Source organism: Pleurodeles waltl, chromosome 4_1 (genome assembly GCF_031143425.1).
Source record: "Pleurodeles waltl isolate 20211129_DDA chromosome 4_1, aPleWal1.hap1.20221129, whole genome shotgun sequence".
Taxonomy (NCBI): Eukaryota; Metazoa; Chordata; class Amphibia; order Caudata; family Salamandridae; genus Pleurodeles; species Pleurodeles waltl.
This window is the reverse complement of record NC_090442.1, coordinates 302,541,171-302,568,988: the sequence shown is the minus strand read 5'-3', so window position 1 is coordinate 302,568,988 and position 27,818 is coordinate 302,541,171. Positions and strand designations below refer to the sequence as shown.

At 44.6% G+C, this 27,818-nt stretch overlaps 1 protein-coding gene across 1 annotated transcript in view; it reads left to right on the top strand.

Annotated features, from left to right (window-relative positions):
* Positions 1-4,457, top strand: part of LOC138287710 (tetraspanin-11-like) — a 1,278,137-nt gene extending 1,273,680 nt beyond the window's left edge. Inside the window, exon 9 of the mRNA XM_069228392.1 lies at positions 571-4,457. The gene's annotated coding sequence lies outside the window, so the exon portion shown is untranslated. The remainder of the gene's footprint in view (positions 1-570) is intronic.
* The last annotated feature ends 23,361 nt before the right edge of the window (positions 4,458-27,818 follow it).

Below are 27,818 nucleotides of genomic sequence, written 5' to 3'. Positions count from 1 at the left end.
CCTTCTCCTGTCCTGATAAGAAGTCAGTTGTATTTTGAGTGATCTGCAACTGAGGAGCTTGTCAGTAAGATAAGAACTGCATTCCAGGGAATCCTTTTACCTGCCAGGCCCTCAGCGCTCCAGTGAGTGTCCGAGCTGGTTGTGTGCTCAAGTACAGGTGCTGCGCTCAGGCTACCTCAATTCATATATCTACCTTCCAATGTTTGTCTTCCCATGCCCTTGCGCAAAACACTATACGCAATCGCGTCTGTTTTTAAAACATATATATTTCAACTCGTGTTTTTAATTTTATGTTGCAAGTCTTGCTGCTAGGCTGCTTTACCTGTTTTATGAGCTGTTGCACTATTTGCCTTTTCTAAGACTTCATTTAAAAAGGTCAGCAAATGTGATTTGCCAAATCAGAGCAAACATGTAGGGATACTTCGTTCTTTTTCAAAAAATGAATGAATTACTGTACTGCTTCATTCCGCCTCCCAGCGACTCAGCAAATAATAATAATAATTATAGGTATGACAAGAATAAAAATGATAATATTAATATTGTGTTTTCTGTTTACTTTCTGTTTACTAGATCTTCGGAATGATTTTTCCAGCGGCTTTCAACCGAGAGTTAAAATGGACATTTAGTAATATTTAAAAGGAATAACTTGTATTGAAAGGAGTGAAACAAAGTTCTGCAACAACCATACTTATGGAAAAATACAGATTCTCCTGCTTGGATGTTATTGTACCCTGGAACAATATATGTAATGTTAATATGGTTTAACAGGAATCTTTAATCAAGTATTGTGGTACAAAATGAAAGAACTGAATAATACAGAGTTGAGGCAAGGTAACTGCTTAGAACTTTGCTTTCTTTGTAGAACATTTAGATTCATTACACAAAAGAGCATAAATAAATTCATGTTAATTTGTATTTTTATCACTACCTAGCACAATTCCTAATATTTGTGTTTCGATTCAAAGAGTTGTTGACAATATTCTTTAATGTACTTAAGTAAGGAAATCTTCAAAAATGTGTTTACAAGTGTATTTGCCTGTCACAACAATCAGCTAGAATGCTTCGAAGTGTTGATTTGGATTTATGTAAAATGTACTGCAACCTGTTAAGCTAAACAACTCATTCACTTTCAAATACCAAAATATACAAACCATAATTTCGAAATCCTAAATTTAGAAAATACTTCAAATGACACTTAACCTAGATTAAACACAATCCCAAATCCCTCTGCATACAAAAACAGTAAAGGGGATGTGCTCATAGAGAACTTTCAATTGTTACTGCTTTACGTTTTGCATTACTTCATTCTATGATATTGTAGCATACTGATTGATCTATTGTATTTTATACATTGAACCTCACATACACGTGAGAAGGCCATCACCGAATGGATGAAGAGCAGCTGTCTCAAACTCAATTCTGAAAAAACAGAAGTCCTTATCTTCGACTCCACCCCCTCCGCATGGGATGACTCCTGGTGGCCTGCTACTCTCGGAGCCGCTCCGACACCCACCGACCACACACGCAACCCAGGATTCATCTTGGACTCTTCATTATCCATGACCCAGCAAGTCAACGCCATCTCCTCCTCCTGCTTCAGCACCCTCTGCATGCTCTGAAAGATCTACAAATGGATAGCCACCGAAATCAGAAGAACAGTCACCCAAGCCCTCGTAAGCAGCAAACTGGACTACAGAAATACCCTCTACGTACAGAAATACCCTCTACGCAGGAACCACGGCAGAACTCCAGAAGAGGCTGCAACGCATCCAGAACGCCCCCTCATGCCTCATCCTGGACATCCCACGCCGCTGCCACATCACAGACCACCTGAGAAACCTGCACTGGCTCCCAGTCAACAAGAGAATCACCTTCAAACTCCTCACCCACGCTCACAAAGCACTGCACAACACCGGACCAGAATACCTCAACAGACGGCTCTCCTTCTACACCCCGACCCGGCATCCCTTCTCTGCCGACCTCGCCCTCGCAACTGTCCCACTTGTCCGCAGAACTACAACCGGCGGTAGATCATTCTCTCACCTCGCCGCCAAAACGTGGAACACTCTTCCCACCCACCTGCGTCAGACCTAAGACCTCCTTACCCTCAGGAAACTTCTCAAGACCTGGCTGTTCGAGCAGTAGCAGCACCCCACCTAAACCCCCCCCTTCCTCAGCACCTTGAGACCCTCACAGGTGAGTAGTGAGCTTTACAAATTCCTGATTGATTGAGTGGTGCAGAGAGTTTCTAGAAGTGACAGGCACTTGCTATGCGGTATGCACACTTGGGGCCATATGTACGAACACATTTTCCCATTGACACAGAATGGGAAAAACCCTTTGCTACATCTGCCCCTTAGTTTCAAGTCATGTGTCACATCATTCCTCTGCCAAATTGCATAGCCATACCTACAGTAAATCTCATTAACATGTATTTTCTCTGCCAAAGGAGGCTTGATATGAGGATCTACACTACAGGGTGATGACAATGCTTACACGTCACAATAGATTGCATTGGAAAATGTGTTGGGAATTGTTAAATTCCTCAGTAATGTACATGTAATAATTATTAAACATGTGAATACATACATAGAAGAAAGACAATATATAACAGTTACCATGTGTATTTTTCCCTTAATGCCATAAGGGTTCTGCTTGTGTGATAAAGCCTAAAGAACAAGTCCCTTGCATATGTCACCAGATCCTTATGTTCACCACAATGCAGATGTTTCCATTACGTATTTGCATTGTGGCATGATAAATAAGTGATTTATTTTCGCAGCACTGCATGAATTACAATGTAATTTATAACCATTATACTTTATTCATTAATCATTGATAGTGTATATTTCCTGTGATTCTTGTAGTTTAAAGCCACTGAGAAATATATACATATATATATATATATATAGAGAGAGAGAGAGATAGATATATATAGATATATTGAATAGAAGAATGAAACTATAAAATACGTATACATTACACGCATTTTATATATGCACAAAGACATGCATCCTAATAAGTAAGAGGCTCTGTTTCTGTTCTTGGAAGATTGATGTATGTTCATTTACCTGAAGTGCCTCTTTTCTGTGCCTTAATATTGCAGAAGACAGATATTAGGATTTAAGCATTTAAATACTCATAATCAAAACGTAAAGTAGCAAAGGTACAAGTAGGGCAGGTGAGTTTTTAATGGATTGCAGAGATGCAGTAAGTACTTGACCACTTGTTATCTTGTTGTCTACTTCGCATATGATGGTAACTAAATATGCAGTGCTTATCGTCACCTGTAGTTTATATATTTTCTTGGCCACAGGTCTCACTGCATTTTGTAGCTGAGAGATGCATGGTTACAAAAGAGTTGCTTAGTCTTGTAAACATTGCTCCTAGAGTGAGCTTAGAACACCAAACATATTTTAACCCAGCAACATTTTGAGCATGAAACACTAGTAAAGGGAAACATCAGCATCAATTTCAAAAGGTGAAATGTAAACGTGTTCATGTCTGTTTTGGGGATGTGCGAAGTTCTGTTTGTTTTCAACCTTCTCAGAGGTATGTGGATACGTTTGCCGCTTTATCCAAGTTTTTGCTTCAGCATTGCCGCGAAAATCATGACTTTTGTGATCATTTATGTTGCATGGATTCTGTTTTGCACTAACGAAAACTGTTCCACATATGATGCAATTTTGTAGAATACAAGCAGGGTCAGATAAATGTACACTTTGTGCCAGGTTTATGCCACAAAGTGAGCAAATGTAGAATGTATGTATATGTTATTTCTTTTGTGGGAACGGACCCAAAAGGCAGCGCAATGCTTGCAATGTTTTTCAAATTCTATCGTGCATTCAAAAACACAGAAAACAAGGTAAAGTTGTGGGGAAAAAAACTGCATACAATTGCCACTCTGCATATGAAATATCCACAACATTTAAACATCTAGGGAAACAAATCTGCATATGTTTTCCACCTTCACAGTGACGTGAACATATGTCATTATTCACTTTTGCAAAGCTTGAAAATAAAATGTGGAACTTTGCATACCTTCACCAGCAAAAAAAAACATTTTGATCAATCCTAGTCGAAACTTGTAATTAATATTATGTGACTATTATATGAATAAATGAAGGGGAGGAACATTGCCAGCTTTTTAGCAATGTATTGGAAGTATTTTAGAGAGGTAGAGAAGAGTTTACACTAGTAAGTAAAAGTAATTTTTGAAATTGAAGATAGTTGCCAGTTCAGTTTTTCATTCAATAGCGTTATCAGTGTGGAAGGCGAAAGACAACTCGTTATTAGGAAATTAATGGATTCTTCATATTCTTCACAACAAAGCAGTTAGCTAGATAGATCTCTAACATCAATAAAATACTCTCAAAATCTGCTTCTTGATAGAGGTTCTTATTTTGAAAACCAGGATATCATATGGTAACAGAGATTTCAGATACCCTTGGCAACTACTGTACATTGCATTTTATAGAAAATAGTAAATATACGAGTTCAAAAGAGTTTGCATGTAAATTATCTTTTTGTCCAATGTGTTGTTTTTCAAATCATTACACCATGTTTAACAAGTTCTGTTGCAAATGGGGTGTCTATTTGGCAGTGGTTTGCCCCCTGTCGAAGTAGGAACCCTTATTCTAATCAGGGTAAGAGAGTCACTCTGCTCAGAGAACCCCTGCTCACCCTCTTGGCAGCTTGGCACGAACAGTCAGGCTTAGCTTAGAGTCAATGTGTGAAGTATTTGTACACACACACACAGTAACACAGTGAACACACCACAAAATTACTCTACATCAGTTTTGAAAAATAGCCAACATTTATCTGAAAAAAACCAAGACCAAAATGATAAAAATCCAACATACACAAGCAAAGATATCATGTTTACAAGATTAAATGTAATTGTAGTTCTTTGAAAACAATGAATCGCTTGACTGAGGCAAAGTACCTGAGATGGGTCAAAAACAAAGATGATGCAGGCTGCAGGGGAGGTGATGCATCAAAACAAGATGCATTGGGTCCTTACTGTTACAGGGGAGGTGATGCGTCGGTTCCTTACTGCTATGCAGGGGAGGCAATGCATTGTTTCCTTACTGCCACATGGGAAGCGATGCATCATTTGCGGCACGAAGCATTGGTTCCTTACTGTGGTGTCAATGAAGAAAATGGTGCCCATGGACGATGCATATGTGATGCATCAGAAGTCAATCTACAATAAGTTGATCTCACATCAATGAAGCAGGTGCAGCGTCTGAGTCAGGGCGGTGCATCACGGCCTTCAGTGATGTGGTGCTCAAAACTCACGCAGCAGTGGTTCTTCTGTCATGCTGCGAAGGAAAGCTGGGGCCTGCGTGGAAAACCATGTTTGTTGCATCAAGCGGGGACCACGCTCTGGTACAGGCAGCAGCGATGCGGCGAATTCTTGCAACAATGCATCAGTTTTTAAATGATGCAGTGAGGCTATGTGTGAATTTTCTCCTGGTAGCACCCAAAACCTCTTGCAAGGGCCCAGACTGGACTTGGCACCACTTTGCAGGGCTCTCAGCACAGCATAGGAGCCCAGGTTCTGGCATATGAGGTATTTGATGCCCCTGAGACTTCCTAACAGGAGGCAAGCTTAACTCAGGCTGTTGGAGTACCTTGGAGAGCAGAATGTAGAAAGTAAAGTCCAGTAATTTCTCTCCCAGGATAGAAGCAGCAAGCAGCAGGCCAATATAAAAAAGCAACAGGCAGAATGACAGTCCCTCCTACCGCATCCAGCTCTTCTTCTTGGCAGAATGTCCTCGGTCCAGAAGTGTTCTAACTATGTGGGGTGAGAGGCCCAGTACTTATACCCATTTCTGTCTTTGAAGCAGGCAAACTTCAAAGATAAGTCTTTGTAGTGCACAAGATCCTGCCTTTCCTGCCCTGGCCCCAGACAGACTCCAGGAGGTTGGAGACTGCTTTGTGTAAGGACAGGCACAGCTCTATTCAGGTGAAAGTGTCAGCTTCTCCCACTACTCTAGCTCAGGAAGAGCCTGGTGATGGGCCATCAGGGTATGCAGGGCACACCTCAGCCCCCCTTGTGACCTCAGCCCAATTGTCATCCTGACTCAGACGTGTATTCCACAGACAGGCAGAGGGACAGAATGGTTAAGCAAGACAATGCTTACTGGCATTTGCAATCTTACAGTTAAAAAAACAACTTTACCAAAATATGTATCTTTAAGTTGTGAGTTCAGAGACCACAAACCCCATGTCTTTATCTGCTCCCAATGGGAAATTACACTTAAAAGATATTTCAAGGCAATACCCATGTTACCCTATGGGAGAGATAGTCCTTGCATTTGTGAAAACAACATTTAGCTGTATTTCACTATCAGGACATGTAAAACACACCAGTACATGTTCGACCTTTTAAAAACACTGCGGGCCATATTTATACTTTTTGATGCAAAACTGCGCTAACGCAGTTTTGCGTCAAAAAAATAGCGCTGGCTAACGCCATTCTGAAGCGCCATGCGGGTGCCGTATTTAATCAATGACGTTAGCCGGCGTTAGCCGCCGGCGCTGCCTGGTGTGCGTGGAAAAAAACGACGTACACCAGGCAGCGCCGGCGTAGGGGGATATGGAGCTTGGGAGCCAAAAAATGGGGCAAGTCAGGCTGAGGCAAATTTTTCGCCTCAACCCGATTTGCGCCATTTTTTTTTACTCCCAACCCCCATAGAAATGACTCCTGTCTTAGCAAAGACAGGAGTCATGCCCCCTTGCCAATGGCCATGCCCAGGGGACTTCTGTCCCCTGGGCATGGTCATTGGGCATAGTGGCATGTAGGGGGGCACAAATCAGGCCCCCCTATGCCACAAAAAAAAAAATATATATATACTTACCGGAACTTACCTTAATGTCCCTGGGATGGGTCCCTCCAGCCTTGGGTGTCCTCCTGGGGTGGGCAAGGGTGACAGGGGGTGTCCCTGGGGGCTTGGGAGGGCACCTCTGGGCTCCTTCCGAGCCCACAGGTCCCTTAACGCCTGCCTTTTCCAGGCGCTAAAAAACAGCGCAAAAGCGGCCGTACGTCATTTTATTTGACCCGCCCACTCCCGGGTGTGAATTTTGCCCAGGAGTGTAAATACGGCGCACATGCCTCGGAGTCAATTTTTTAGACGGGAACGCCTACCTTGCATCTCATTAACGCAAAGTAGGTGTCCACGCTAAAAAATGACGCAAACTCCATGGACTTTGGCGCTAGACGCGTCTAACGCCAAAGTATAAATATGGAGTTAGTTTTGCGTCGGAATTGCGTCAAAAAAAACTATGCAATTCCGGCGCAAACAGAGTATAAATATGCCCCTGCATCCTGCCTATGGGGCTGCCTTGGGCCTACCTTAGGGGTGACTTATACAGCAGCGGCCACTGCAAATATCAAGGGGAGGGGCAGGGGGACAACAGGGACGGGGGAGGGCAAAGAATAAAAAATAATAAAAAAAGATTTAAATAGACTTACCGTTCCCGCCACCATGGCCATCTCCTGCCGCCTCGCTCATCGCTCCTTTCCTGTTTTGGTGTCCCAGCATTCACTGGCACAACAGAACAGCAATTCTGCACTGCTTTTGTGCTAATTGTAGCATGAAAGCAGCATTAGGATTGGTCTGGGAGGCTTGGACTGCCACTCAGACACAACCCTGGGGCATCTGCAGTTTCTCCAGCCTGGCTGTGTACACAGCCGGGCTGGCGAGATCTAAGTGCGCATGTGTGTTTGGCCAGACTAAGATGGCCAGCCAAACACACATGCACTCTTAATGCACTCCATTCCTCATCCCCCCTTCTACCCTTATGGCCCAGCCCCGCCCCTCCCTTCACATGCTGGTTGACCCAGGAGCAGAAAAATTAAACAATATTGAAGTATTGTTTTCTTTTTCGGCTGCTAGCTCTTAGCCGGGGGGGTGACGCTCCTCCGCCATTAAGGAGGAGCCACCCCTGGACTTACATGTAGTAAAACAGAAGATTTGGGCTTGGCAAGTGGGTGCACTTGCCAGGTCGAAATGGCAGTTTAAAACTGCAGACACAGACACTGCAATTACAGGCCTGTGACATGTTTGCAACGTGGGTGGCACAATCAGTGCTGCAGGCCCACTAGTAGCATTCAATTCACAGGTCCTGGGCACACCTGGTGCATTATACTAGGGATTTACTATTAAAAAAAATAGGCCAATTGTGGATAAACCAATCACCAACACAATTTAGACAGAGAGCACTTGCACTTCAGCACTGGTTAGCAGTGGTAAAGTGCAGAGTCCTAAAGCCAGCAAAAACTAAATGCAGCACGCAGTCAAAAATAGGAGGTCAGAGGCAAAAATGTTGGAGATAACCATGCAAAAATAACCATTTACACCAAGTTTACAAATAGATATCTACTTTCATTAATCACTGATGTTCAGCGTCATAAAACATTTAAAATATGAAGAGAAGTCCCTTTATATACAGGGTAGTAATCTGGTGATACTTTGTGGGACGAGCTAAACAGTTTTGCGTCAATAATTTTACCGCCGGCTAACGCCATTTCGATGCGCCGTGCAGGCGTTAAATTTATACTTTGGCGCACGGCGGCGCAACCAACAGGTGGGAGTCATTTTTTTTTACGCACACCACGGCGCCAAGTCATAAAGGAAAACAACGTTAACGCGACGTAAATGACTGTGGGTCGATTTACGACAGCGCAACCCGGAAAGCGCCGTTTTGTTTGACGCAATAGCGTCAAAAATACCGCGAACACTGCCCTTTCAGCAGAGGAGAGCCAAAATGGATTCCAGATGCCACTACAGACCCCAGGAAGATGACAGCAGACCAGGAACCAGCCAGGATGATCCATACAGGAACCAGGACATATATAGAAAAAAAAGAAAGTGTTGCTTCAGTGCAGAGGAGCAGGAAATCCTGGTTAAAGAGGTGACGGAACACCAGCACCAACTGTTCATCACCTCTAAGTTGCCAATCAGCAGGAGAGAGGCCATATGGCAACAAATTGTTGACAAGATCAACAGTGTGGCTGAAGTACGCAGGACAGCCACCGAGTGTAAGAAACACTGGCATGACTGCAAACGTAGGACAAAGGAAAAAATGGCCAGGAACAGGAAGGCAGCACTGCAGACTGGAGGTGGGAGTCCAGCACACCAGGAGGCCCTGGACCACATGGAGGAGATGGTCACAGCCGTCATCCCTGAGGAGATCGTCACAGGGATTCAAGGACAGGACAGCGCAGACTACCACGAGACAACGCACATGCAGGGTAAGTCGCATGGGGAATTATAATGCAATAATGTTAACTGCAACCGGGGTGGGGAATCTCCACTACACAATGCATGTAAGTCAGCATATATATGGAGTGGCATGGGTAAAGGGGCACGGCAGGGGGGCATGCCCAGCACAGACAGAAGCTGGGGCACGGCATAACACAACACCAACAACAGTCCCATGGGGGCATCCTGTCATGACAACAATGGAGCTAAGGGAAAGCCTCGACAGGTGGGAAGGCCACTACGTCAAACTTACATCCTGGCACTCGTCAGTCAAAATATATCCTACATCAACTAGGTCCCTATCAGTAATCCAGTAGCCAAAACAACAACTGCAATGTAACTGCGACAAGAGTTGACACTAACACCTCTGATCTCTGTGCAGCTATAGTAGCCAATGGCAGCAACCTCCCCATGGAACATACATACCTAAATTAGGCGGTGAGGATGACATCTGCAACAATCTCCAGAAATAAGACAAAGGCACCAGTACACTCAAATGTCAATGCCCATAGTTGACACATACATCAGCCAAAGTAAACAGCAATAGGAGCCACACAGCACTAAGGACACACACATGCTGCATACGTCAGGGTCCCTCACGTGCCTGGCTAACAAGGCAACATCACAAATGTCATACTGCTCAGACAACAACATTGAGGAGGGGACACATGCACCTGGTCACTGAAATACACCTGCACAGTCAGAGGACCAAATAGGACATTGATACTATAAACAGGGCAATCCAATTAAACACACATTACCCAACATCAGCTGGAAACATTAACAATGTCTACATCCATATCACATCGTAACATTGCCATGCATAGGATATGCCACATAACAATTACAATTAGGTCAATGTGAACAATCAGATTTTGGGGCAGGTCCTGAGAGGCAAGTGTGCTGCCAGGGCAATCACAACACCCACAGCCAGTGAAAGGTCTCACCATACGAATAGATATACACGGAGGGTCGAGTAGGACAAAAAGATGGCTATTCCCTAATTGGTACAAAGCAACACCTAGAGGCGATTAGGCAGACAAGTCTGATAACTCTATATCATACATGTGACACACAGGTGGGCCATAGGCCTATAACAATGCCCATATGAAGGACAGCAGATACCAATACCAAACAAGATCACAAAGTAAAGTCATCCAAAGGCTTGCATGTTACGGCAAAATTGTCACAACACAGACACACTAATTGTACCCTGTTTCATTGCAGAGGAACATGGATCTCCTGCCGATATGCCTGTCCCTGATTTCCCTGATGACATGGATGACGAGCCCATAAACATTCCCCAGGAGACCATCCAAAAGGTCCTTGAAACCCTCCAGACCCCACCTTCAGTCACAAGGAGGAGCACAGAACAAGCAGCCATCACAGAAGAACCACCCACCACCCCAATTGCAAGACCTGCCAGCTCCTACACAGCTGAGGACTCTGACGACACTGGCACCAGCTTTGAAAGAACTGTAGTTGGTGTACAGCGGGAGCTGGCCAAGGAGGTGCGGGTGGGGATGCAAAATATGGCAGCCAGCCTTGCGGGGGTGCGCTCGTGCATGTTGTCATCTGCAGATCAGGCAGCAGCTATTCAAGCCCTAACATCCATACTGCAAGGACTACAAGAAACTATAAAGGAATTCACCACTGCACTAAGGGAGTTGCCACAACACCTCGCACCCCAAACTTTCCACTGCATGCACAAATGCAATCATGACTCCCTCAGGGCCGACCTGGCTGCCTACCATCGTGATGTGGCTGCTATTCTCAAAAACCAGCAGGCCCTCCTTGCAGCAGTACTGCCCTTAAGAACTTCACAGGGAGCAGCCCCCGGGATGTCTGACTCCACGTCTTCTAACACTGAGGTGTGTGTTGCCCCTTCACAACCAACAACAACAAGGACAAACCAGGCAACACACACATCAGAAGAAGAAGACATGGAACAGATCACATTCTCACAGAAGAGTACCCGGAAGCACTAGTCCCTGCACCATGGCCTACTTTGACCAAGGTCCTACGTTTTGTCAAATGCCAGTCTCACTACAACTATACTCAATGACTGTTCTGCTAACCACTGTATGACTTGTCAGCACTGCCAGTGAATGTCTCTCTCCTACTATTTGGCAAATCCTGTCCCTCTGCACTGTCTGTTACATCACCCCAGCATGTCAGGAGCATCATCCACACCCCTTCTGTAGGATCACCATGTAAGAATGCACCAGAACGGACTCAGCAAACATGGACAATGTACATTTTGCACTACAGCACCTATCAATAAATAGCACTTGCACACCTAATATGTCTCTGTGTTATTTGACACATCAACTGTGCAGTAGATAACTCTAAAGTGCCTGTGTGACAACCATGTAGCTTGTCAATACAAGTGTCCTGACATCATGTAGTCTGATACATCTGTGCAGTGGCCAGGATTGCATCATAGCCTGACCATCCTGAGGAGAATAACTGATGAAGGGACAAACCACACACAATTATGCTGTGTTGGACAGAATAATGCTCCATCTATAGCAATCCAAGTCAACTAATGGTGGCTGATAAATGTAGGCACCATGCAATACTAAAAAATGAAATTATGCAGCATAATCTAAGCAAACACAACTAAACACTGCATCAATCACCCTTTCTGAGTATACTTCCATGAAGGGAAGTCATGCTGAATTTTTACACACATGATCTATGTCAGCAATGAAGACAACAAGACAAGAGTGTTAACAACACCTCATCTACAAAGATGTCCCTGAACATCACACTGCAGTCCGACCTGATAAATTACCCACAATACCAAGTCTGGAAGCACACTTTGTGATGTAGAATACCTACTCATCAACACAAATCCTTGGTGATCCATGTAAACTACTAATGGTGGGTCTACCAAATGGTGGATACTTACCAAGTTAGCGCAGGGGTAGCTGCCATGTTAAACCTCTATTTTCTGTGGTGTGTAGCATAGGACACAAATGTCATAGAAAAACAATCACCTCCACTGATGTCAAGGCCATGATCAAGTAGCAGTTAACGCATAATGCAAAGGGTTAACTATATGTTTATTCCTATGTATTCACACCAGAGGCAACTAAGGGAAAAGTCATACCTACACTAATCTAACCTGACTACTCCTAACCCACAACTGTCCCTAACTAACCTAAGCTAAACTTACTCTACACATATAACGAATCGATCTAAACATCAACCCCCCACCCACCATTATGAGACAGGACACATGCAGGACAACACATACTAACCTACACACATCCTATACTATCCTAAACAATCATATATTTTTTTGTATTTATATTTTTAATACATTTTTTGATTTTTTTTTTCTTTTTCTAAACAGACAGGAATCCCAACATTGACCCCCACCCACCCACACAAAAATGAAAAATAGAAAGTATAAGGACCCCCTACACTCCTCCCTAACACTAACTAAGCTAACAACCTACACTAACCTAACACTAATCCCCAAAACCCAACTATCATGACAAAAAGGAAAGAGGAGAGAGGGGAGGGATAAATTTAAAAAATCAATAAAGTCCTAGAGGTTGGCTCTCCGTAGGGTCCGCCTGATGGACCGAACCCTTTTCTTAATGTAGGCCACATCCTGGCTTAGCTTGTCCACCTTACTAATAAACTTGTCCATTTTCCTGTCTAAAGCCAGGAATGCCGCAGGGTCAATAGGAGGGGCTGCTGCTGTCTGTGTGCTGGCAGAGGTGCTCGGTGTTGGAGTTGTTGTTAGCCCACTGGACTGTCCTGCAGCTCTGAAATTGCTGGGTCCAGGTCGTGCTGCAGAGGCAGGGTCAACTGTCCCCGCCGTTGCTGGGGCCACTTGGGGAGAACTGGTGGATGTGGTGGTGGTGGCTGTTGTGGGCAATGTTGGGCCACCCTGTGGTGAGGCCCACCATGCTCTGGAGGCCCAATCCGCTTGGTATTTTCGGCCATCCTTCGGAACCCCGACTGCACCTGCAGGATGTGCCGGTATCTCATTGCCCGCCTTTCAAACTGATGTCTCTGTGCGGCACTCATGTTTGCAGCTGTGAAGAGAAAGGGCAACTATTTACCATAGGAAATGCATTGGGTGGAATAGTACAATGGGTCAATTGCACATTACTTTTACTGTAGTTGTAACAGCTATTTTCACAACATAGATCATTGAAAGTCTCAGAGGAAGTACATGGGAAGCCTGCATACAAAAGGGCATCTCACACCTAGCATATCCATATCTCTACATGCTGGGTGACATCAGCCTAAACTTGTCATCCAAATAATGGGTAATGCAGCTGACATTATGGCTGTACCTCTTCCGCCTACTGACTTCACTACATATGTCACTCTATGTGATAACAATCACAACCCTCAATATCTGCCATTTGTAATTGTTTTTTGCTAATATAGAACTCATGTGCCATAACCGAGTGTGTACACTAGGTTCAAAAAAAAGTTGCAAAAGGTCACAAGTATGTGTAACATACTGGTTGCTACAGTCCTAGGTACCCTATTCCCAAACACATGGCAGTCTTTGAGGGTGGGGTGAGAAGAACAACCAACAATCCCATATTCAATGCACACCCAGGAGTGTATAGAAAGGTCAACAAGTATTTGCCTCCACACACAACACCAATGAAGGGCTAGCAACAAATTGGAGTCAGCTAAACCTTGTCCTATCCAAGGTCCACACATGTCAAAATGTACTGACTTAGGCCAACATCACATACTACCAGTGAGGCGTATTTTACCACACACACAGAGGAGCAAGAACACCCATGATCATGAGTAGAATGAACACCTAGGCCATTGCACTCTAGTCCCACACACTTCTAGTTCAACCTGTGGAAGTACATGCCCCCGGAAGATCCAACCTACAGTGTACTCAGTCCATCCTCAACTAGGGAAGCTGCATATTACAGACAAGCCTTTTGCAGAAGCTATCTGGGAGAATGTCAGTCTGAAATGCAGACTCAGTCCAAGCCAAGTCCCAGAGCAACTCTTACATTAACCAGTGTATTCCACATGACTCATCCCATTCCCCATAGCGGGCCCGACTGGAATGGCCTACAGACCCAAAATCTGAGAGATGGATAAGCATTGGTCTACTAAAACTGAAGTGATATTTGAAATCCCACTAATGCAACAATACCAATAAATGGGCAGCGCATCAAACCTTGAATTCTGTTGAACACACAGTAGTCCATCATGCATCACCAGCAAACAATAAAAATAGCACACATGCAACACTCACTGTAGGTGTCGGGGTCCGCAAAATGAGCCACCTCTCCCACAGTGTACGGTGCAGGTCCACCTGTAAAGCATGGAAGGAAGAATATACTCAGAATCAGTGCACTGACAAACAATTGCAATTACAAAGACAATGTGAGAATATGACATGCGTAATGAAACACTTTCACACCTGCTCATACTGCATGGAATAATTCTTGAGCAACATTTACATTGGATGAGTCTCCTGCTACATTTACACACCCTACTACACTCATGCAGTGGCCTGGACAGTCATGTGGTGTCAAAGATGCACCTCCATTAGTATGCCCCAACAATATAGGGGTGCATTCATCTCATCATGTGCATCCAAGAGAGACATCCAAAAGCTGGTTACTTGAGGACTGCATGACCCCTCAAACTCAAACAGCCTATGTGGTCATTTTCAACACACACCAACCAGACACACATGTGACATATGTGTGGACAACATAGCTAACTTCAATTGACGTGAAGGCAGCACTCATTTATAGCATCATATTGGGTTTACAGATGTCAGTCTAGCTATGGCGTCTACATATGTAGGTATGATGTTTCAACATCCATTTTTCACTGGCTATTGTGACCTGTAGAGTTCAAATTGAGGCATTAACGTGTCGCTTGTCTGACACAAAGGCAACACTACATTACATACTGCTACAGGCAACCGGTATGTGTAGAAAACATGAGCTACCTGACTGCTAGCATTTGTCTTCCTTCACATTGTGCAACAATTACCCAGTAGGTTTCCCTAGCATTACCCACAGTCAGCTACTTATCTAGCAGATTGGGTAACAATCATCACATGTCCCCACACAGCTTTAAATTGTTCACATGTAATTGATGTGTACTCACCAACATGGCCACCAATCCTGATTCCCAGGTGGTCCAGCAGATCTTGCTCCCTGGATATCAGATCAGCCCAGCGGTGCTTAAGTTGATGGTCATTCCTCAGGCTACCATAGACACGGACCAAGTGATGGCGCACCTTCCCCCACCGGACTTTACGGGCCTCCGTGTGATACCCCTGTATCACACGACCCCCAGCCTCCAGCATGAGTGGAGGAAATGGCAAACAAGCCATATAAATCCCCCCAATTCCTCCTCACCCATCCTGGCAAGCCGTGGCCTACCTGACATCTCAGCACTAACAAAGTGGAAAGATTTGGAGAAAAAGGAAAAGGGGGAAATGGGGAAAGGTAGAGTAGTGAAATACAAAGAAAACTTAGGAAGAAGAGCCCAACTAACCCCTAAATTACACTACCCAGAACAGACTCCCACAGACAATAAAAGAAACACTGGACTTGACAAAATCATACAATACAGACTCACACAGTATTCAACAACAAGACAATGATGACAAAAGCACAATAGAGAAGGTACACTGGACACAAAAGCACTAAAACACAGGACAACACTTTCCACACAGCCACACAGACTAGAATATTCTGAGACTGCAAAGTGAAAGTAAAAGTACACCCACAGTACAGATTCTGTAAACAGATATCCTATTACATCACATCCTGCATAAAATGCCCGGCGTTTTTTTCCCCCGTTATGCGTCATTTTTTCACGCATACAGATAGTGCGTCATATTTTTTGACGCATAAGAGTGCACATAATGCAGAGTAAAAAAAAATTTCATCATTGTTCCCTTATATTTGTTTGAGGCTTATTTTACAGTTCTAGAGTTGAAATTTAAGCCGCTGACAAATTTGAAAATTAATTTTGATTCTGCATTATATGCACTCCTGTGCGTCAAAAAGTTTGACGCCCAAGCTGTATGCGTGGAAATATGACGCATTATGGAAAAAATGGTGGCCATGTAATGCTGGTTATTAATATATTTATTTTAATTGGATTTTTTTGACTCAGCATTATGGGCACTCCTGTACGTCAAAAAATTATGACGCCCAAGCTGTATGCGTGGAAATATGACGCATTATAGAAAAAAATGGTGGCCATGTAATGCTGGTTATTAATATATTTATTTTAATTGGATTTATTTGACTCAGCATTATGTGCACTCCTGTACGTCAAAAAATTATGACGCCCAAGCTGTATGCGTGGAAATATGACGCATTATAGAAAAAAATGGTGGCCATGTAATGCTGGTTATTAATATATTTATTTTAATTTGATTTTTTTGACTCAGCATTATGTGCACTCCTATGCGTCAAAAATTATGACACACAAGCTGTATGCGTGGAAATATGACGCATTATGACAAATATGTCTTTAATTTGTCAAATTGTGAAAAGAATTTTGTCATGACCAAACGGTGCTAAGTGATACACATTTGGGGTTAGCTATGGCACATGTCCCTTATAGGATGTATAGAAGGTATTCACAGTGAAATAGTAATGATTGCTCAAAATGGTTATTACCCATAATTGTATACATATTTTGGGTAATTGCTGATGGCTAATTTCAAATGATGAATGGGATACCAGGATGTATTCCTTAGCAAAAATGTGTCCACATTTATCACGGTAATCAAAATTATATATAGGCCAAATAGGTAGTGCAATTGTCACCTACACTTTTTATGGGGGTAACCATGTCCTAATTATGAGTTTGTGTATCTTATATGTGTTTTACTTTTGACATGTAGGCCACACATGCGCTTTATGCATGTGTGTACTTCACATGTGCATATTTCATGTATATTTGGGGGGCGGTAGAGGTGGACTTAGGCCCCCAGCACCCTAGGGTTTGCCCTTCCAGACTTGCTAATTTATCCAAGGGTTTCCCTAATTCAGTAATGCTAAACCTGCAGCAGCAGGCTCATGGAAGCCCATAGGGTATGATTCACTGTTTGCCATTCAATAATCCCATTTGCCCATTTGACGTTTGCCCTATTGATTCTTTGGAGCAATCTGACATACCATTTTGCATTGATATTTTTTGCTAAATCTCAACGTTCCTCATGTGCTGATGACAAATAGGTTGTTGATGTATGTGGCCCTTTATGCATTACCTGGTTTAGTGGCATGTTTCATTCTTTCTGCTAGGTTCCAAATGGGACACTACTGTGATCGGCTGCTTGCAAATATTTTGTTGATTGGATGGTACATGTTTATATGTGTGGTCCAATGTAGATCCACTATCAACTGTCAGGGTGTATGTTCTCACTGTAACTTCCAGGTCTCCTCATGAGTTAGTGGCAGCTAATCTTGTTTCAATTGGGCATTGTTTGTAGCAAAAATGGAGAGAAGCCATTGAGGACATGGTCACCTACACATGGATGGTCCCACCCTGTCACTGAACACGTGTAATGAGACTTTCGAATGGGCAACCTTTTTGTGCTGAGTGAGAGAATGTCTCAGGTGTCTGGATCTGGCATGTGTCATTGCCACATTTCTACTCCAGTTGGCCTCTGTGGATGGTAATGTATCATGAAATATCATAGCCTCTGTGCAGAAGTAAATGGCTGGTATTCAACACACAACTCATCTTTATCATTTGAAAAAGTGTTACTCAGCGTTTTGAACAGTCAGGGTCCTCATATGTGTTGACTTTTCATGGACATTATCTGAGGTTGCTGGCTTTGATGGAGGCCATTTACACCATCATACACTATGGTCCTGGTCCACTGTCACACTTTTAAGTTTAGGCATTAATGAAGGTCAGACAACGGAAGGGCCAAGATTTGGCTATTCATGGGCACTGTCACAAGTCTGATGCAAATGACAGTCAGATGATGCACTACTATGTATTTGAGTATTCATTGATGAGGCTAATGACAAATTAGTGTCTGAGGTACAAAAGTTTTGGACAGCATGTGTGGTCCATAGGTGGACCCCAGGTATCTGTAGAGTGATCCACGGACAGGTGCCAGTCAGGCTGACAGGATGCTGAGTCAATCAGGAGCAAGCTCTTTCAGTAATCACATGATCACGTGTTCTGACTAGGACTGGTCAGAGGGAGCATTAGACAGTTGAGATGTCACACTGTGTATGTCCTGTGTTGCTTTGAAGGTGACACATGAACCCTGATAAAGTGTTACACGGCAACATTAGTGTCAAAGCTTAATGATGTAATTGCTCACATTCAAACATGTATGCAGTAGGAGGCATCAGCAGGGACGGGGCATGTACATTTGGGTGGTGTGCATGGAGGGGATCACAGGTGTGGCCTCCATCTGTGTCTCACTAGTCCTGTCAGATGGGATTAGCTGATAAATAGCCTACAGTACCTTTCACAGAAGAATCAATCTACAGGTGATACCAGGCCTTATAAACTCCAAGGCAGTGTATTATATGAGCTGTGTTCCATGCAGTGAGATGGTAGTATGACAATGGTCGGCATAGTAAAGGGTGTGGCACACTGGATGACTCTTGTGAGTGTGTGTGTGTAGATGAGGGAATCTGAGTGTACACAAATCGGCATTCCAGGGACCTCTTCAGACAGGTGGGGTGTGAGCAGCTGCAAGTGTGTGTAATGTTTTTAGAAAAGGGCTGACATGTAGATGGGATGTGATGTGCTGGATGCTTGTCATAGGTGTAGCACTTGTGCTGTGTATGTTCTGCTTATGTGTAACTCTAGTGACAGATAGTCATTGCAATGATAGTAAGTAGTTGGAATTACTGTTGACAAGAGTCTAGTACTACATTCCTGTTCCTGAAGCTTTAGCATGTGAAATGCCTGATGTATGAGGCCTGTTTTTCCCTAGTTGAGTGATGGTGTTTTAGTTGTGTGCCATCTGCTGCGATGATCCATGTTTCCTACATGTATGTGAGTCATATGTGTGGTCCTCAGCTATTGCCCTTCAAAGGTGAACTGTACAGGATGTCTGTCATTTACATGGTGTGTGTATTTGACCATTGTATGGTGGCTATTACATTTGTGGTGTATATTTTTTGTGTGATGATTGTTATATCATTATTGCTCAATGAGACGACATTCTTCTTCAGCAATTTCAAACTAAAGGTGGCCAGAAAAGAATAGGCCAAACCATGATGTGGTGTTTGTTATCTGTGTTTATTTACAATTGTGCATTAAGTGGTGATAGTGATAATTAAGAAAATAAATTATTTACAATCTGTTGGCGCCTACGCACTTCAGCAGCCGTGTTTGGTTGTTCCCCCTCCTGTTGCAGGCCAGCATCCTCCTCTTCGTCGTCTTCAGACATGTATGGGTCTGGTTCCAGGAGGGGAATGTTCCTTTTTACACAAATGTTGTGCTATATGGCAGAAGTGAGTAAGATCCTACAGACCATCTCTGGGGAATATAGTAGGCTACCGCCAGTGATGTCAAGGCAGCGGAACCTTGACTTGAGGATCCCAAAGGTGCGCTCGACAATGCTGCGTGTCCTCTTATGGGCATCGTTGTATGCCCGCTCTGCAGCAGTAGTCGGGTTCCCAAATGGTGTCATTAGCCATGGCTGGATGCCATACCCCTGATCAGCTGAAAGAAAAACACAGAATGGGATCATGTTGATGTAGCTGGCACTATTGAAAAGACCTTTAATGGCAGTAGTTGTCTTGTGTTGTCTGTGACTCTTTTGTGTACTAATGTGACAACCTATACTTGTAGGCTATACCTTCTGCATTGTGTTTTTTCCTTGGCTGAGCAAGTGTTTGTCTGCTAACCGTTTGTCAGCAGTATGTTTTGGGATTTGCAATAGAGTGTGTCCTCCCTAGCATTGTGACTTGTGATACAGGTGTCCGTGTGTCTTCACTGAGGGTGAGATGATAGTTCCATGCACATTTAAAATTGAAAGTGTTGTTAACACGTTCATATCAAAGTACCCTGGACATCCCATACCTTGAAACTTATGCAATGTATTAATGTAAAGGTTATTGTGACACTTACAATTTGCAAGGTGACATTTAGGCAACCACACTCATTAATGTCTTCACATTAAGCTGTACAGTAAATTCCAATGTGTGACAGGTTCAATGGTGAGTTAAGAAACATGGCTGGTGACGTGAGGACCTCAGTGTGTTCCTGTCTAGATGTTGCTGTTGTGGTGTATGTGTTGTGTGTCCTAGAGGGTTGCTGTGCAGTGTGTATATAAGTAGGTTTCTGTACTTACCAACAAGTAGTCCATTGCCATACCGTCCATCCTGGAAGTGTTGGTTGATGGTGCTGTGACGGAAGATGAAGGAGTCATGTACACTCCCAGGATATTAAGCCACGATGTTGCTGATCAATCCCTGGTGATCGACTACGGCCTGCACGTTGATTGAATGTGTGTGCTTCCTGTTGCGGTAGAGGTGTTCAGTTGCATCAGGTGGCACAAGGTGTACGTGTGTGCAGTCGATTGCACCAAGGATGTGTAGGAAGCCACTGATGGCGTAGAACCCCGGTTTAGTTTCCTGCTGCTTCTGCAGTGTGTTAGGGAAGCAGATGTGGAGGGGTGTCAGGCGAATGATGGCATCCAGTACTTTTGGCAGAAATGCGGAGAATGATGGTTGTGATATTCCGCCAACCAGGGCACCAGTTTTTTTAAACGAGCCACTTGCCAGCAGGTGAAGTACGGCAAGCAGCTTTGTTTCTGTTGGGATAGTGCGGGGTGTCACCAAAGTGGGGGCCAACTGCTGTTCAATGTTTTGCAGCAGCTGTTGAATGGCCTGCCAGTTCAACCGGTACCTCTGTATGATGTTGTGTTCCCTGAGGCCATGCAGGGTTGTTCTTGGGCGGAATATCCTCTCCTGCCTTCTGCGCTGCCTTTGGGGTCCCTGCTGTTGTTGTTGTAGCTGCTGTTGTTGCTGCAGGGCTCTGCGTCTACGTGCATGCTGGATAAAAATCACCTCCATGTCTCCCTGTTGCTGCTCTGCTGCTCTGCTGCTCTGCTGTTTGTTCTGTGTGTTCTGATTAAATACAGGTGTGTTTGCCCCATTTTAACGCCTGCCCTGACCCAGGCGTTAAATTTTGACGCACATCGGGCTTTGCGTCATTTTTTTGCTCCGCCTCCCGGCGATGGTCATTTTTGCCCGCAAGCATAAATACGACGCATGGCCGTGTGCGTCGTTTTTTGGACGGGAACGCCTACCCTGCATATCATTAACGCAGGGCGGGTTGCCGCATCCAGAAAATGACGCACACGGCGGATTTTTGTCATCCACGGGCTCGGGCGTCAGGGTTTAAATATGGGGCAATGTTTGCGCTGATTGTGCGTCAAATTTTTTGACGCACAATTGGCGCAAACGGAGTATAAATATGCCCCTTAGTGTGTTCCTCGTGAGGTGCTATAACCTTTCTTCGGGCCTAATATATTCTGACTGTGGAGCTGACAAAGGTCATTATGGGTTTGGTCAGGAGTTTGCTAATCTCTCATTCCCACCTCATGTGTTATTATTGTTACTTCTCATAAATACAGCACCTACAACAAATAGAACTGCCTCGTGCCACACCACTGGTATAATTACCAGGCGCGGCCCGTCCTTTAGGGCAGAGGGGCCACCCCACCCCCACCTTTTGCCCCTCATGAAGAGTGTCTGTAAAGCTGAACAAAGGTCAGCCTGACAGCCACTCTTCATGTTCAGGTCAGGCAGCCAGGAGCAGACATGCGCGATTACTGGCTGCTTGAACTTTGCTGGGCTGAAGAGGTCACAGCTCCTGTGGGTGTGACCTCCTCGGCTCAGCAAAGGTGCCTCGAGGCCCTCCCACGGGTGATGAGGAAAGAGTCACCCATTGACTTTGACCTGGGCGCTTCAGGTTTAATCCCTAAAGCGCCCTGGGCGAGTGTGAATCAGTGACACCTCGTCACAGAGTGGGGTGGGGTTAGAAGTCTCACTGACCCCATCCCACTCTGTGACGAAGTTGGGACTGCTGCCTTCCCTCATAAGGGAAGGCAGCAGTCCCAACCCTCCTGAGACCGAGGCTGAATGTAAGTGTGCGTGTGTGTGATCTTCTTAAATGAATATTTGGTGCATGCGTGCATGTTTGAATGTTGATGAGTGTTAATGGATGTGCGTGCGTGTTTGGTGGGAAAGAATGAGTGTGTTAGTGCGTCTGGTCCTTAGTAAGTAAACTTACAAGGGGACGCGTATAGGTCGATGAAACCTTTTGGATCGCATAGAGTTGTCACGACTCACGTGCTGCTTGTGCCTGGAATTTGCAGATCTGGTGGCGTGGATCTTCGATGTTCGGCTTTGGCCCAAAAAGGGGCGACTCTTTCTGGTAGCCACGGTGCTGTAGGTGATGGAGACGCCAAGAACAGACCGTGGCCTTCAGAAAATAGCGCCAGAGGAAAAAAAACCCTTAGAACAAAAGGGGAAAAAACCTCTAAACAGGAAGACTCCTGAAAAACAAGAACAAAAAGCAGGAATCAAAAAGAACAAAATTCAGGAAACACAGAGCGATGAAATCCAGAACCAAAAAGGCGAGGAAATCAGGAGCGAAGACACTATCTGAGCAGAAAGTGTTGCAGCGCAAGGAAATGAAGAAAACACAGCCCTTATATACCAAAAGACAGGAAGTGACCCACAGGAAGTAAAAGGACACCATATTAGACAGGGAGAGGTACATAGAACAAAACAGAATAGAAACCATAGAGAATAGGGAACAATGAATGCTGGGAAGAAAAAGGTAACCTGGGAAGGGAAGAAGACATAAAAAAAGTACAACAAAAAGACCCAAAAAAGAAGAAAAAAAAGAGGACAAGAAAGAAGAAAGAAGAACAGGTAAGAGGGGTCAGGAGACCCCAGCAAGGCGGTGGAAAACGACAGAGCGAGGCCCCATGCAATGCCTGGGGCATCGAAAAGTGCATGAAAGGCTGGGGGCGCGCCGCGTTTTAGAAACGCGCTGTGCGGCCCCAGCCGAACGCCCGGCTTGTGCCGAACATTCGGCTCGCGCCGCACCACGCGGCGCGACAGTAGGTCCCCCTCCCGAAGGCCCAGGTTTGAGAGGAAACAAACGGTGAAAGCGTTGAATCAGGAGAGGAGCGTGAACAGAAGATGCATCTTCCCAAGAGCATTCACTGAGAGGATAACCCTTCCAATGAATCAGATATTGAAGTCGTCTGTGAAATAGACGAGAGTCACAGATTTCCTGTACCTCATATTCAGGAACATCGTTCACCAACACAGGAGGAGGACAAGGAAACTGACGAGAGAAAGGGTCAGGTACGTAAGGTTTGAGCTGGGAAACATGAAAGACGGGATGAATCTTCCAAGTATGAGGTAAGCGAAGACGGACAGTGACAGGATTGATCAGCTGAAGAATACGGAAAGGTCCGTAGTAACGAGGTGTGAACTTATTCAGAGAAAGACGTGAGGGTAGGAATTTGGATGAGAGCCAGACTTTATCTTGCGGGTGATAGTCTGGAGTGGTTCCACGTTTCTTGTCTGCAGCCTTCTTCATATATCTTTTGGTTTGTAACAGATTGGATCGAATTAGTCTATGGATCTGTAAAAGTCGTTTGGAGAGGTAAGTAACAGCGGGCAAAGGAGAAGTGGATTGAGGAGAAGTAAGAAAGGAGGTAGGATGAATACCATAAGAGCAGAAAAAAGGAGTGACCTTGGAAGCACTGTGGACAGTATTATTGTAGGAAAATTCAGCAATAGGGAGATAAGTGTTCCAGTTGCTTTGGGTTGAATTGCAAAAACAGCGAAGGTATTGCTCTAGTCCTTGGTTCAGACGCTCGGTCTGTCCATTGGTCTGTGGATGGAACCCCGATGACAGGGCTCTGTTGATATTGAGTGTCTTACAGAAATACCTCCAAAACCGGGAAATGTACTGGGGTCCTCTATCAGATATAATGGTATGTGGAAGTCCATGAAGGCGGAAGATATGATCAATAAATATCTGGCTTAGTTCTTGAGATGTAGGCAGCCTTTTTAGGGCAGTAAAATGAGCCATCTTAGTAAAGGAATCCACAGTGACCATGACAACCCGGTTTCCTGCTGAAGGTGGGAGCGAACACATGAAATCAGTAGAGATGGTGTGCCATGGAGCTGGCGGAACAGGCAAGGGCTGTAGCAATCCTGCAGGTCTGGTACGGGGAATCTTGACTTGAGCACAAATAGGACAAGCCTGAACATATCTTTCAACATCCTGCTTCCAGGTAGGCCACCAGAAAAACCGTGAGAGAAGTTCTTGTGTGGCCTTGATGCCTCTATGACCAGCCACCGGTGAATCATGGCACATATGTAATGCTTTTTCTTTCACTCTGTCAGTAGGGAGGAATATCAAGTTCTGATAATAATGGAATCCTTGTCTCTTATTCAACAAAAGTCTTAGGTTCTCTACTTCGTGGTCCGATAGTTTGGTGTATTCCAGTTGTACTTCCTCCAGAAAAGATTGAGCCACTCCAATGATCTTACTAGGTTCCAGTAGATACTGAGATGGGGAAGGAGTACAATCTGGATAACGACGAGACAGAGCATCAGCCAGAATGTTTTGAGATCCAGGAATATAGGTGACGTAAAAATCATACTGACTGAAGAAAAAGGCCCAACGAGCCTGGCGACTATTCTGGCACACAAAATTTCGTAAACATTGTAGGTTACGGTGGTCTGTTCTAACCTCAAAAGGCTCTTTGGAACCCATCAGAAACTGTCTCCACTCTAGGCAGGCTGTTTTCAAAGCCAATAATTCCCTTTCAAGTACAGAGTAATGTTGTTCTGCTGTAGAGAGGATATGAGAAAAATAGAAAACAGGATGTTCAAGACCATCATCCTCTTGTTGTTGGAGTAAGACAGCTCCGATGGCTCTTTCAGAAGCGTCGGTGACAACAATAAATTGTTTGTTGGTATCTGGATGCCGTAAGATGGGAGCTTGTGTGAAAGCCTTCTTTAAACCTTGAAAGGCTGTTTCAGCCGCCTCAGTCCAGATAAACCCTTTCGTTAAATTCTCCTTCTTTAAGGTATGTGTTATGTGGCTAGTTTGTTTTGCAAAGTCCAATATAAACTGCCGATAAAAGTTTGCTAATCCTAAAAAACATTGTGTTTCTTTAATAGAAGAAGGAGAAGGCCAGTCTAGAATCGCTTGTACTTTTTCTTGGTCCATAGCTATGCCGGTGGAACTTAAATGATAACCCAGGTATTTAACCTCCGTCTTGTCGAACTCACATTTTTCTGGTTTGCAAAATAGTTGATGTGCCCGGAGTCTTTGAAGGACTTGTTTCACATGGAACGAATGGAGATCAGGATCTCTGGAATAAATCAGAATATCATCTAGGTAAATGACAACTGTCTGGTTCAGAAGGTCAGAAAACACCGAATCCATAAATCTTTGGAAGATTGCCGGGGCATTAGTGAGACCAAACGGCATAACTCTGTATTCAAAGTGACCAAATGGGGTCCTGAAAGCTGTTTTCCACTCATCTCCTTCTTTTATGCGTAAAAGGTGATAGGCTCCTCGCAGATCAAGTTTAGTAAAACGTTGAGCCCCTCTCACTGCTTCTAGAATGTCCCTGATGAGAGGCAAAGGATAACAGTCTTTAATGGTTATCTTATTCAGACCTCGAAAGTCCAGGCAAGGACGAAGATCCTTTGTCTTCTTGGGTACAAAAAAGAGAGGAGCCCCGGCCGGAGAAGATGAGGGAACTATAAGACCACTCTGGACATTGTCATCCAGATACTCTTTTAGAACTTCTTTTTCAGGTTCCGTGAGGGAATACATCCTCCCAAAAGGAACGATTGTGCCAGGTTCTAAGGGAATAGCACAATCGTAATCTCGATGTGGAGGTAACACAGGTTTGGATGGTTTTTGGAACACATCTTGAAACTCCAAATAGTGTTCAGGGACTCCTTGGACTGTATTAATGGAAGAACCAGTAATACTTTCAGTGACTATAGATCTTTTCGGTGACCAATACTTGTCGGAAGCAAAACAGTTTTCATGACAAAATTGCGAAGACAAGGAAACTGTCCGGGTTACCCAGTTCACATATGGATTATGTCTGATGAACCACGGAATTCCAAGAATAATGGTATGGTTGGGGGACGTGATAAGATCAAAAGAGATGTGTTCTTGATGGTTTCCGATCTGTAAACTTAACATCAGGGTAGTGGTGTCCACTGGACCAGAGGATAATAAGGATCCATCCACGGTGTGCACCTGTTCGGGAACTTCTTTAAATTGTGTAGGAACTTGGTGAGTAGGAGCCCACGTCTGGTCCATGTATATTCCACTAGCACCACAATCTAGTAATGCCATAGTCTTTTCTTGACGACCGTCAGGAAGTTGCAACAAGACAGGAAAAATGAACAAGGAGGTTGTATTGTCATTAAAGGAGCTGATGGAAGGTATAGCTGTAGATCCCGTACCCTCCCTTCTTACAGAGGACGGGAAGTGGCGTTTCCCGATGGCCTGGGCGGACGTACAGGACAGTTTCGAATCATGTGACCAGCAGAACCACAGTACAGGCACAACCCTTTCTTGCGTCTGTCTTCTCGCTCGCTGGCGGAGAGCGGACCTCGGGTAGTATCTACCTGCATGGGTTCCCCTTCGACGTCTCTAGCAGGAGGGCGAGGTTCCTCAGAACGCTGCAGACCGGCTCGTGAGGTACCTGGCTGGGAGAACCCTCTACTCCTTCTCTTCTCCGATCTCCGTTCCTGAAGACGATATTCGATGGACAGTGCTTGATCCATCAGGCCACGAAGATCTTCCACTCTGGTAGAATGTACTAGTTCATCCTTTATTTCTTCTTTGAGTCCTCTGCGAAATAATGTTACCAGAGTACGTTCCACCCAAGTGGTCTCTGCTGCTAGCTGACGAAAACGGGTTATATATTGCAGGACATCTTGTGAGCCTTGGTGAATGTCGCATAAGGCTTCTTCTGCAGAGGCTTCCAATCCAGGTCGACTGAACATTTGTTTGAAGCGACTCACAAAGGTGGAATAGTCCGACAAAACTGGGTCATTGGATGACACCATCGGGGTTGCCCAGGCCAAGGCTGGACCGGATAAGCACTGATGAGATAACCCACCTTGGTCCTGTCGTGGGAGAATTGGGTTGGTCGGTAGGCGAAGTACACCGTTAATGCATCCAGGAACTCACGAAGCTTGGTTGGTTCGCCGGAGAAACGAGGGGTTGAAGCGGAGATAGTCGGAACATCACTAGTGCGGAGAGCTAAAGACTGTCGTAACGCAGCATTTTCATTGCGTAGTTGTTGCAATTCCTGAGCTTGTTGCTGAATCGTGGTCAAAAGAGATTGATCAGAATCTGCAGCAGCCGCCACTGTATTATCCATGATGTTTGAGGACGTCGGAATGGTTGGGCGCTGCAATCTGTCACGACTCACGTGCTGCTTGCGCCTGGAATTTGCAGATCTGGTGGCGTGGATCTTCGATGTTCGGCTTTGGCCCAAAAAGGGGC